This window comes from Anomaloglossus baeobatrachus (genome assembly GCF_048569485.1).
Source record: "Anomaloglossus baeobatrachus isolate aAnoBae1 chromosome 5 unlocalized genomic scaffold, aAnoBae1.hap1 SUPER_5_unloc_18, whole genome shotgun sequence".
NCBI lineage: Eukaryota > Metazoa > Chordata > Amphibia > Anura > Aromobatidae > Anomaloglossus > Anomaloglossus baeobatrachus.
The window spans coordinates 1,060,772-1,074,162 of NW_027441793.1; the positions used below are offsets into that span (position 1 = coordinate 1,060,772).

Below are 13,391 nucleotides of genomic sequence, written 5' to 3' on the forward strand. Positions count from 1 at the left end.
ACCCGAACTGCCAATCAGTGACTTCAAATAAAGGTCAGGTCAAGTCCAAGTCCAGAACCGATCTATACAAATGTTCAGCTGGACCAGCAGAAGCCGAACGTCCACGGGTCCGCTCATCTCTAGTCACCACTGATTTAATAAGAAATGTGGGAGTCTGATATTGCCGTAATCACACTGACCTGGAGAATCACGCTGACCGCTCACTTCCAGCACATCGTCAATGGCGTAAAAATAATAAAAAAAAAATGTATTTTTTTTTTTACCACCATTTCACCGCACTTTGAATTTTTACTTAATTTCCAGTAGATTTTATGGCAAAATTAAAAACCAAATCATTTAAAGAAAAAAAAAAAACAACCAAAAAAAATCCTTCATAACCGTTTACAATGCGCCCATTGTATCGTTGGTAGAGATGAGCGAATGTATTCGCCACTATTCGGTATGCGACAAATAACAGGCTATTCGCGACATTCGGTATCCGACGAATAAAACAACATCCGCTCCGATACTTTCATTTTAATTTCTGACTTCCTGGTGCCTGTTTTCCAGCCAATGAACACATCTGATGTTATTTTCCCTCACAGTAATGCCGCAGCCATCTTTGTTGTGGTGCTACTGTGATTGGCTCAGCCGCACAGCGTCTTGGGGGCTATATACGCCAGCGGCCATTTTGTTAACACGCAGTCATAGGGAAAGCGGTGTAGATAGACTGTATTGAGTGCAGGAGAGCATTCTTAGATCCAACTAATAAATAGTCCTTGTAAGGGCTGAAGACTGTGTCTAGTAACTGCTAGCAGCTCCATAAATCGCCAAATCGCAAATCTGTGAATGCAGAACCAGATATAGGGCTCTCTCTGTCTGTCCGTCGGTCTCTGTCTGTCTCTCCCTCTCCACCCGTCTCATACTCACCGATCACCAGTACGGCTCTGCACGGCTGTCACACTGCTCCGGCGTCTTCTCCAGCTTTTGAAACTGCCGCTCATTATTCCATCTCGTATTCACTGCTTCCCCCGCCCACCAGCGCCTACGATTGGTTGCATTCCGACGAGATCCCACATTGAGTGAGAGCTGTCTCACTGCAACCAATCACAGCCGCCGGTGGGCGGGTCTATGTAGTGCAGTAAAATAAATAAATAATTAAAAAAAAAACCGGCGTGCGGTCCCCCTTAATTTTGATACCAGGCAAGGTAAAGCCACATGGCTGAATTCTCAGGATGGGGAGCCCCACGTTATGCGGAGCCCACCAGCCTAAAAATATCAGCCAACAGCCGCCCGGAATTGCCACATCCAATAGATGCGACAGTCCTGGGACTCTACCTGGCTCATCACTAATTGCCCTGGTGCGGTAGCAATCAGGGTAATAAGGAGTTAATGGCAGCCCATAGCTACCATTAAGTCCTAGGTTAATCATGGCAGGCATCTGAGACACCCCCATGATTAACCTACAAGTTAAAGGAGTTGTCCAACATTAGCTTACCAAAAAATTTTGAGTTTATCTGTGCTGTATTGTCATATAAAACACCCCTTCATTGTTATTTTTTGTTTTCTAGCTTTTGTTCCTCTTGAATTATGACTTTATTCTCTGCAGCTCTTGGTTTCCATTCAGCTCCAGCAAACTGACCTCTTCCTGTGCCAAACCTCCCAGTCAGAGCTGGCACCGGCCGACCTCAGTGTCCAGCCCCTCCCCCTGCCCGCCCTCTGCACACAAATTTCCTATCAGTATTCTGCCCCAGCACCTGACCTGTTATCACTCTAGCATTGGAAATAACAGCCCCACATCGGGCTCTGCACCCCCCACCACATTGGGCTCTGCACCCCACACCACATCAGGCTCTGAAATCCTCCCCGCCCACACACACACACACACACACACACACACACACACGACGCTCTGTACTGACCCCCCCACCATCGTTGTGTACCGACCCCTACTCCCATAGGGAACACATGTAGGCTACATTCACATGACCGTTTCGTTTTTGCGGTCCGCAAAAAGGTCAGTTTTTTTCACGGATGCATCCTTGTGTCATCCGTGTGCCTTCCGGTTTTTTTTGCAGACTGCAAAAAACGGAAGCAGCAAGAAAGATAAATAGATGAGTAGATCTAGAGATGGATAGATATAGAGACAGAGAGATAGAGGGATGAATGAATGAATGAATGAATGAATGAATGAACAGAGGGATAGATAGATAGATAGATTATAGATGAAAAAGACATATATAATGTCCTACCCCCTTGCATAGGCTAAGCTGGCACCCTTTAGTGACTTTCATGTGGCGCTAAAGGGTGCTTAGCATTGTATTTAGCCAAAAAATAAATAATTAATTTAAAAAAAAACCCGACATGAGGTCTCCCTATCTTTTGTAGCCAGCTAAGGTAAAGCAGACAGCGGCAGCCTGCAGACCACAGCTGGCAGCTTGACCTTGGCTGGTAATCCAAAACAGAGCGCACCCCACACTGTTATTTTAAATAAAATGATGTCACGCGTCTATCAGATACCCGACATCACGAACCCAGTCAGTAATAAAAAAAAAATAGACAACAAAAATGTTTTATTTGAAAAAACACTCCCCAAAACATTCCCTCTTTCACCAATTTATTGAAAAGAAAAACAAATCCGGGTCCAGCGTAATCCAATAAGGGGGTCCCACGACGATCCATACCATAGTCAATGTCCCAGTCAATGAAGAACAGAATGTTCCCCATTGGCTGGGAGAGCTGAGCAGTGACCTGAGCTAACATCAATAGGTCAGCCCAGGTTACTGCAGGGGATGACGAGCGCTGCTGTCAGGAGGTTAGATGAGATCATTACCTGCTGTGACGATCTCCTGCAATCCTGACGTCAGCACTGTCACTCCCTTCTATGCCCACCGCGTTCTCAGCGGTATCACCCGTGACGTCACCGCTACTGACGTGAGAACGCAGCGGGCATAGAAGGCAGTGACAGCGCTGACGTCAGGAGTGAAACTAAGATAGTCACAGCAGGTAATGATCTCATCTAACCTCCTGACAGCAGCGCTAGTAATCCCCGCGGCTGCCTGCAATGCAGTCTGAGAAGCTGATGATACTGCAATGAAGGCAGCCGCGGGGCTGGAGCGGGACACAGACTGCACAGGCACTCCTGCTATCCTGAGCAGGGGCCCGGTGCTGGCGGTGACACCGTGGGCGGGGAGAGTACGGGGTGCGGAGGAATATGTGGGAGGGTGCAGGGAAGGGGGCGGGGGACTCACGCACTGTAGCCGCCCAGTAGGGTGGCAACAAACTGTTCACAGATTTGTATGTCAACATGGTCCTGCCCATGTTGACATGAAATGACCGGAAGCAGCAAAATCGCGGCAAGAGCGGTCACATGACCGCTCTGAGCCAGGGGAGAGGGGCTAACAGCAGGGTAAGTAAGTGGTCACTATCTACTTACCTGCCCCAATGTAGCCCAATAGGGTAATAATAAAAATAAAGTCAAAATAAGCCGAATAACCCCTTTAAAGAAAATAAAACACATACACCCAAAAAATCCTTTATTTGGAATAAAAGCCGAAAAAAAACACACCCTCTATCACCACTTTATTAAAATCCCCTAATACCCCTCCAGGTCCGACGTAATTCACACGAGGTCCCACGACGCATCCAGCTCTGCTACATGAAGATGACAGGAGTAGCCGTAGAACACCGCAGCTCACCGTGAGCTCCACAGAGCAACTGAAGTGAGCCGCGATGCTATCAGCGATGATGTCACTCAGGTTACCCGCGGCCACCACTCTCAGGAAGAGGACTCGAGCTTGCCGCGGGTAACCTGAGTGACGGCACCGCTGATCGCGCGGCTCACTTCAGTCACTCAGGTGATTTGCGGTCACCGGTGAGTCCTTCACCTGTGATCACAAATCAGACAGAGCCGTGCAATGACAATGAAGTCGGGTGACGTTCATTCGAGTTTATTCTGATCGCGCAGCCAGCCATGCTCTATGGGGATGTAGCAGAGCTGAGTGGGACCGCACTGTCAAAAATGCATCTAAAATGCATTCAAAATGCATCCAAAACGTATCGTTTTGGATGCTTTTTGAAACGCACATGCAGTTTAAAGCATGACAAAAGGAAACATGAATGAGCAGAGCTGCAGTGTAAAGCATTGCAAAAGGGAACGTGAATGAGCAGAGCTGCAGTGTAAAGCATGACAAAAGGAAACATGAATGAGGACAGATAGAGACAGATAGAGACAGATAGAGACCAGGCATGATTCCAGATTATTTCCAACCTTCTACAGGCTGTGCCCATACTGTTTTTGCTTTTTCCCATCCATTTCAGCCTTTTCCTCAGTCACTACAGGTCACCGTTAGGTCCAACATGAAATTATTCAGGCTTCCCATAGACTTACATTGGGCGTCGAATATTCACGAATACTCAAATAGCGGCGACCTATTCGTCGGATATTCGCCGAAGCGGATATTTTGATATTCGATTATCCCTAATCGTTGGGCTTTACTCTCCTCCTCCTCCTCCTCCATGTCATTCTGTAGCACTAAATTCAGATTTTCAGAGGGTCTGCAGGTGTCAAGAAACCTGAGTTTGGTGAGGGCCCTGAGGTGGCCCAGTAACGTACATTTTGGAGGGACTGCTCTTACTTATACATTTGGGCGGTGCCTCCCTCAATGAGACTCAGATAGTGGAATACATATTCCATAGCAGTTTACAATGCGCCCATTGTAGCATTGGGCTTTACCCTCCTCCTCAAATTTCCCAGTCTGGAATGTAAACGTAGAAAAAAAGATAACCAGCACGATCTGAAATTGGCATGCATCATATAAAAAGTGAAAATTCACAAATTTATTCCAACTGTACTATAATAAAAAAATGAGATTTTTAGCAAATAATTGATCAATTTTTTGAGCCACCCCTGCCAACGTCACGGCAAATCTTTGTATTCCTCCTGTTGGTAGCTGTTCAGATTCAGTTACCTCACCCCTTTCCACAGGCAATGCTAATTAAGCACCATCTTGGATCTGGTCCGCCTTTATCAATGGTTGCTGTTTGGCACTGGGAGGATCAGTTCTGATATAGTCCTGGTATGGTGCAGAGCTTGCTCCACATGCTGGGACCTGGGCTGGTCTCTATCCACAAGTGCCTTTTTTGCAACATAGAAGCGGTTATATACAGGTTACAGGTATGTGTGCTCTATTATGGTTCTGCTTTTAACTTTATCTAGGAGGCCGCATGGCACATGAAATACAGAATGTAGAGTAGGACCCCCCTATTGAGATTTGCCGTGACGTTGGCAGGGGTGGCTCAAAAAATTGATCAATTATTTGCTAAAAATCTCATTTTTTTATTGTAGTACAGTTTGAATAAATCTGTGAATTTTCACTTTTTATATGATGCATGCCAATTTCAGATCGTGCTGGCTCCCCTCTCTCTCTGTTTGGTCGTAGTTATGCTACAAATTCTGGTGGCCGGTCACCACCATGCCATGCACGCCTGATTTTGGTTTGCTTTGTATTCCTCCTGTTGGTAGCTGTTCAGATTCAGTTACCTCACCCCTTTCCACAGGCAATGCTAATTAAGCACCATCTTGGATCTGGTCCGCCTTTATCAATGGTTGCTGTTTGGCACTGGGAGGATCAGTTCTGATATAGTCCTGGTATGGTGCAGAGCTTGCTCCACATGCTGGGACCTGGGCTGGTCTCTATCCACAAGTGCCTTTTTTGCAACATAGAAGCGGTTATATACAGGTTACAGGTATGTGTGCTCTATTATGGTTCTGCTTTTAACTTTATCTAGGAGGCCGTATGGCACATGAAATACAGAATGTAGAGTAGGACCCCCCTATTGAGATTTGCCGTGACGTTGGCAGGGGTGGCTCAAAAAATTGATCAATTATTTGCTAAAAATCTCATTTTTTTATTGTAGTACAGTTGGAATAAATCTGTGAATTTTCACTTTTTATATGATGCATGCCAATTTCAGATCGTGCTGGCTCCCCTCTCTCTCTGGAATGTAAACGTGTCTGTAAACCAAAAGAGCAAGAGCAGATTCTATCTTGGATGGCAGACAATAAGGCCTCTTCACATTTCTCAAGCAGAAACAAATTTTCCACGACCACACAGTCTACTGTGAATACACAGAAGGCTGGTCCATCCAATCCTCAACCTAGTCCTTCTTCCTCCCCCCATCATCAGTCACAGGAGACATATGACCCCAAGCTTGGCCACTGTAAGGATCTGTTTTGTATGTATCCTTTGGTTGGCTCTGGCCCCTCACCGTTCAGCACTGAAGAGGGATGAGAGGAGGTGGTGCGAGTTGAGTATTTGAGAACCTACGGCCAGAAGAAAGCCACTTTGAGGAACCTGATTTACTGTCTCCAGAGGTGGAGACTGATGATGGTGAGACACAGCTGCCATTAAAGCAGCTTACAATCTCAACTGGGAAAGAGGATGAGATGGAAGACGAGGTGGTCCATGATGAGTCCACTGATCTGACCTGTTTCGTTGACATTCATAGTCAGCACAGCAACACAGAGGAAGATGGATATGTAGCACCAACACAGGCACCAAGGGTAGTGGTTTGCCCAGAGTGAGAACTGGGTCAACTGTTCCGAAGAGCACCCCCACTGTGGTCCAAGTCAGGGAAAGGGGGCGTTCAGCCGTTGTCTGGACGTTTTTTATAATCAAAAAGGTCCGTGGAGCCTCTGTTAGGAGTCTCAACACAGAAACCAGCCAGATATCCCTCTGGGAAGGGCCCAGCCAAGGGGTGACTCTTTTTAGGAGACCACCATAACCACCATATTAAGTGGCCCTTTTAGTCAATATCCAACTTTTTGACAAGTTTAAAGATATCACAAGGGAAATACCAAGGCCAGGTATCCATCCACAGACAGCTGTTTCGGGGTATTGCCCCTCATCAGTGTGGAGTAGGATTCTGGCTGGGTGGGAGCAATGCCTAGTAGACCAACAAAACAAAACAAAACAATCACTGATCTCGGGGAGACCAGCCAGAGAAAACACTGCCGGCAGCCAGCGAGGGCGCTCAAGACAATGAAATCCTAGGTACACTGCCCCCTGGGAAATATGCAAATCAAAAAGGTCCGGATACCTGGCCTTGGCATTTCCCTTGTCATATCTTTAAACTTGTCAAAAAGTTGGATATTGACTAAAAGGGCCACTTAATATGGTGGTTATGGTGGTCTCCTAAAAAGAGTCACCCCTTGGCTAGGCCCTTCCCGGAGGGATATCTGGCTGGTTTCTGTGTTGAGACTCCTAACAGAGGCTCCACAGACCTTTTTGATTTGCATATTTCCCAGGGGGCAATGTACTTAGGATTTCACTGTCTTGAGCGCCCTCGCTGGCTGCCGGCAGTGTTTTCTCTGGCTGGTCTCCCAGAGTTCAGTGATTATTTTGTTTTGTTGGACGTTTTTTCTGAAAGTCCTTCAGAGAAAAAAAAATTTGTAATCTGTAGCATCTGTCATACTAAGTTGAGCAGACCGCAGGTCAAACGCAACCTGAGCACCACCAGTATGTGGAACCACATGGCAGCCAAGCACCCCAGAAAATACGATAATTATAGCAAAAAAGACAACCCCGCTCATGAGAGCTTACATCTACAATGAGGTGGTGGGGGGACAAGGTACAGGTGCTCATTTCCAATGACAATCCAGCTATCTCAAAAAGATATGGCGGATAGATAAAGGCTGCCTGAACCAGTCAGTCAATCTTTGAGATGCTTTTGGGTGTGGTGGAGTTTGATGGAAAATTATGTTGTGAGAAGTTGTGGATGGACTGAATTTAATTTGATTAGGGAGTGTGATAGGCCACCCTAAAGAGCTGTGTTTTAGGGAACGTCTGAAGCTGAGTAAATTGTGGTTCGTCCTGGTTTCTTGGGTCAGAGCATTCCAGAGGATTGGTGCAGCTCGAGAGAAGTCTTGGATCCAGGAGTGGGAGGTTTGGCTTAGTGTGGATGTTAGTCGAGCGTCGTTTGCACAGTGTAGAGAATGGATAGGGTGATAGACAGAGATGAGGGTGGAGATGTAGGGGGGTGCAGCACTATGGAGAACTTTGTGGGTGAGAACAAACAATTTGAATTGGATCCTGTGATATATAGGCAGCCAATGCAATGACTGGCACTGAGCAGAAGCATCCGCGTAACGGATAGCCAGATAGGTGACCCTGGCTGCCGCATGAAGGATGGACTGTAGAGGAGAGAGTCTAGTTAGGGGAAGACCAATTAATAGAGAATTGCAGTAGTCAAGGCAGGAGTGGATCAGGGCCACAGGTAGGGTTTTTGTAGTTTCCATTGTAAGAAATAGGCTGATTTTAGAGATGTTCTTGAGGTGCAAGCAAGAGGAGCGGGCAAGAGATTGTATACAGGAGGTGAAGGAGAGATTGGTGTCGAGCATAACCCCCAGACAGCGAACCTGCTGCCTACGAGTTATCGTGGTACCACACACAGAGAGGGAGATGTCAGGTTTAGGAAGGTTAGAAGATGGAGGGAATATAAGTAGTTCAGTTTTGGAAAGGTTAAGTTTCAAATATAGAGCAGACAAGATGTTGGAACCTGCAGACAGACAGTAGGAGGGCAGAACACCAGGGTACCAAATTTGTGTCTGCGGGTCAAACCACTGCCATGTCACCTGTGCTACGTCCTTCACAATCTGCTGTCCAGGAAACAGGCTCTCATGCATCCTGCCCAAAAGCTGTGATTGCACAGACCCAGCAAACATCAACCACATCCACTTCCTTCTCCCAGCGAAGTGTCCAGTTGTCCATGCCTAAGAACTTGGAAAGAAAGCGTAAATACACAGCCACGCACCCACAGGCACAAAACCTAAACTTGCACATTGCCAAATTGCTAGCTATGGAGATGTTGCCGTTTAGGTTTGTGGGAACACAGTGTTTCCATGATCTCTAGGCTGTGGCTGCCCCATGATACAGTGTTTCCAGCCGCCACTATTTTGCCTGTGTGCCGTCCCCGCGTTATACAAGCATGTATTAAACAATCTCATCTGTGCTCTGACCAACACCATAACTGAGAAGGTCCACCTAACAACAGACACGTGGACAAGTTGTTGTGGACAGGCACGATACATATCTGTCACAGCACAGTGGGTGCACCTGGTGGAGGCTGGGACAAAGTCGCAAATCGTTAACATCACGCAACCTACCCATGCCAAGAATAGCGGGCTCAACTTCTATCTGGATTTGCGCCTCATCATATGCCACTTTCTGTCTCCCCTCCTCCTCCTCCTGATCCTCTACTGAATTACCCTCCCCATCACTGCCAAGCAGGGAGCTGTGCAGCAACGCATCGGCAAAGTGGCAACACACTCTGCTGCAGCAGATCTGTTTATGTCAGAAACCACACACTGCAGCAGAGCTGTAGCAAGGTGTAAAAGAACAAACCGATCAGTAGCTTTCCCTGCAGCACCTCCAACCTGGTCTGGTCATCTGTGATATTGGACGTAATCTGGTGGCGGCTTTAAAGGTCGGCAAGCTGGTACACGTGCCATGCATGACTTACGTGCTGAACCTAGTTGTTCAGAAATTTCTCAAAACATACTCTGACTTGCTATACTTACTTGAGAAGGTAAAAAACAAAAAGTTAGCTGGAGTATGAGTTATGAGTATGAGAATTACATGCAACTTGTAAGCTCATATTCACTTGGGAAGGTGTGCTGTATTAGTACCAATTTCCGCCATTCCTCTACCACTGCTGCTGGTTTTACAGCGCTGCAAAAGCGCTTGAATTTGCCATGTCACCGACTCATGTGTGACCTGCCCACATGGTGGAACTCTACATATCATATGTTGGCGATGATTAGTGAGCAGCAGAGGGCATTAGCTTAATACCAGCTTCAACATGCCCATCAGACTGACAGTCAGCCACCACACATAACTGTTGAGTGTGTGTGGATCACTGACATTTGTGAGGTTCTCGAGAACTTTGAGTACAGCACTAAGTTCATGAGCGGTTATCAGGCTATTATCTGCGTAACCATTCCGCTGCTGTGTCTGTTGAAACAATTGTGGCGCCCTGGACAAGCCAGGTAGCCACATGAATAACATTCACACCCCCACTCCCCCCGGACAGAAACATTAGTCAGACACAAAACCCTTGTTGCCTCCCTCCAGGGGCTGATGTCCACACCAGGTGGGGTGGAGCCAGGCGGGAAACAGAGTCAGTGCAGTTTAGACAGTGAAAGTGAGAGGAGCATGACTGGTGTCTGGGTCGGAGCCCGGAAACGGACAGCAAGGTTGGCAGATGGTTGTGGCCATCTGCAGGAGTTAGCGGAGCTCCGCAGAGCCGAAAGGACCGGGGGTCGGGCGTCGGCCCGCCGGTACCGGAGCGGGGAACGGAGTGAAACTAAGCACGCACAGGCAGGGCCATCGGACCCCGACCAGGCTTGGAGCCGCCGTTAATTGTCAAATCCAAGTGTGACAGGAACCCCAGGGGTTCCCTAACAACCAAGTCCCGTTTGAAGGCAAACGTCCTCACCGTGAGGGTATACAGCCACCGCCATAGGCTAGAAACCCAAGGGCTAGCGCCTGCGGACAAATCGGGCTCCTACGGCACCTATACGCCGGGGAGCGGACCACCGTTGGGAAGCCATTGGAGTCAAAAGCAAACTACAAACGGGAAATACAGCGACCATCACCTGTCTGGGGAGAGACACTGCAGCCGGCTGCGGGAACCGTCCATCCAGCCGTTTGGTTTACCGGAGACTCTTGTGAATTTATATTGCTGAGTGAGTACACCAGTGCCATCTTGCACCGCGCCGCGCTGTCCCAGCGACCCTGCACCTCGCCAACCCTGCCTCCCCGTCACCTCACCGGGCCCCGGGACCACCAGCCCCTACCCACGGAGGGGGAAAACAACATCCCAGCTGCTCCCTAACAACGCTCTCGGGATCCCCATCACCAGCAGCGGTGGTGTCCACCTTCACCACAAACCGTGGGTGGCGTCACGGACTCAATCCTCAAACAATCTTCCCCTTTTCACTCACGGGCTAGGAGCGCCGCTCGAGTCCCCGGATCCGGCCCACCGCTCGAGCCACCGAGCAGCAGCAGCAACGCCGGACCCGAGCGTCAGAGTAGCCGAGCAGCGCCCTGCCGCCCGCGACACAATCACTGCATTATCTCAGATAGGAAGCTTTGAGTGCCCAGCATGTGGCTATGGAGCCAGATTTCCCAATGGGTGATACTAGCCAGCCCTGCCAATTTTCTGAGGCAATGTGGGTGATGATGATGATGAGGAGGAGGGAGGGGACTTGTTTTTCTGTGCTACCGAGGTGACTCCCAATGCTACTCAGGGAACTCTCAACCCCAGCTTCATGTCTGTCTAGCATGGATGGGCTGGAGAGGAGGAGGTGAGTCAACGTGAAGAGAGGATGGGTATTGTTCCTCCTGGTTGGGACACAGAATCTTTGCCTGTTTGCAACTTGGCCCACATGGCACAGTTGATGTGTAAGCGTTTGTCGCAAGACCCACGCATGATACACATTTAATCCTACAACCTATACTGGTTGGCCACCATTCTGGACCCAAGGTACAAGGAGAAATTTGGAGTCACCAAAGGGTTGCACAATGGAAGCTTTCAAGAGGGTCATTGTAGGTCAGTTGCTGAAAACATCACCCTCAGACATCACACTTGCGTTGAACGGTATCCGTTGCATTGCGTTGTGTAACGGATGCAACGGATGTGTTGCATATAGTGGCACAACGGATGCAACGGATGCAGCAAAACAACGCAATTCGTTTTTATTTTATTTATTTTTTTTTTTTACAGTTTTACCAGCGGCAGACTATTGTAAACGATCAGCTGATCGCTCCCAGTAGCCGGCCGCCGGGTGATCAGCTGATCGCTCCCTGCAGCCGGCCGCCGGGTGATCAGCTGATCGCTCCCTGCAGCCGGCCGCCGGGTGATCAGCTGATCGCTCCCTGCAGCCGGCCGATCAGCTGATCGCTCCCAGTAGCCGGCCGCCGGGTGATCAGCTGATCGCTCCCTGCAGCCGGCCGCCGGGTGATCAGCTGATCGCTCCCTGCAGCCGGCCGCCGGGTGATCAGCTGATCGCTCCCTGCAGCCGGCCGATCAGCTGATCGCTCCCTGCAGCCGGCCGCCGGGTGATCAGCTGATCGCTCCCTGCAGCCGGCCGCCGGGTGATCAGCTGAGCGCTCCCTGCAGCCGGCCGCCGGGTGATCAGCTGAGCGCTGTCACTTGCCGGCGGCCGGGTATGCCGGCGGGCGGGCATGCCAGCGGGCGGGCGCTCAGCTGAGCGCTGTCACTTGCTGGCGCCCGGGCATGCCGGCGAGCGGGCGCTCAGCTGAGCGCTGTGACTTGCCGGCGGCCGGGCATGCCGGTGGCCGGTCGCTCAGCTGAGCGCTGTCGCTTGCCGACGGCCGGGCGCTCAGCTGAACGTTCGGCCACCGCGAGCCAAAATAAAGTTTGATTTAAAAAAAAAAAGAAAAAAAAAAAAAGGAGCATGCGTAGTGGAATCCAGAGGATTCCGCTGCTCAAAATAACGTTACATGCTGCATTCCTCCCGCTGGGCGGAAGCAACGGAGCGTCGCCCAGCGGAAGCAACGCAGGTCCTTTTGGTACAATCCGTCACCCATACAAGTCTATGGGAAACAGCGGAATCCGTTAACGGATTCCGCTGTTTTCCAAAAGGGCGGATTGTAACGGAAGGAAATAAACGCAAGTGTGAAAGTACCCTTACCGGCTTTTTCAAACACCAAAGATTAATGGGGAGAGACACCAACACCAGGTCCAACAGAAGTGGGGGAAAAATGTGCACAAACTGGGCCATTTTCAATAAACCAGGACATCAGCAAGGGTTATCTGTGCCTGTAACAATGCCAAGGAGGAGAAGCACAACATGGTCATGGGGTACTTAAGTGACCATACCTGCATCCTTTCTGATGCTTCAGTTCCCTTTAATTATTGGGTGTCCAAGCTGAACACTTGGCCTGACCTCTCCTTATACACCTTGGAGGTGCTGGCCTGGCCTCTCCTTATACACCTTGGAGGTGCTGGCCTGCCTGACCGCTAGTGTGACGTCAGAGCGTGTTTTCAGTTCTGCTGGGGCAATCATCACTGATAGGCGCTCACGCCTCTCCATAGAAAATGCAGATAGACTTACTCTGATTAATTCAACAAGAACTGGATTTCTCCACAGTTTGTAAACTCTCCAGATAAGAGCAACCCAAACTAAATATCCCAAAATGTTGATTGTGACTACTGCTGTTAACGTCCACCACTTCTCATATAAAGCCATTTCCTTCCTGCATCAACCATGACTCAGCCCATAGGGCTAATTTTTGTAAACACTATGTACATTGTGCAATGGTGGACAAACCAGGACAGTACACCTACTCCAGCTTAACAACTGTTTGTCATTGGAGACCCTTGTG

At 49.0% G+C, this 13,391-nt stretch overlaps 1 protein-coding gene across 2 annotated transcripts in view; it reads right to left on the minus strand.

Annotated features, from left to right (window-relative positions):
- Positions 1–13,391, minus strand: part of LOC142258925 (uncharacterized) — a 118,736-nt gene that overhangs the window by 84,092 nt on the left and 21,253 nt on the right. The window lies entirely within an intron of this gene.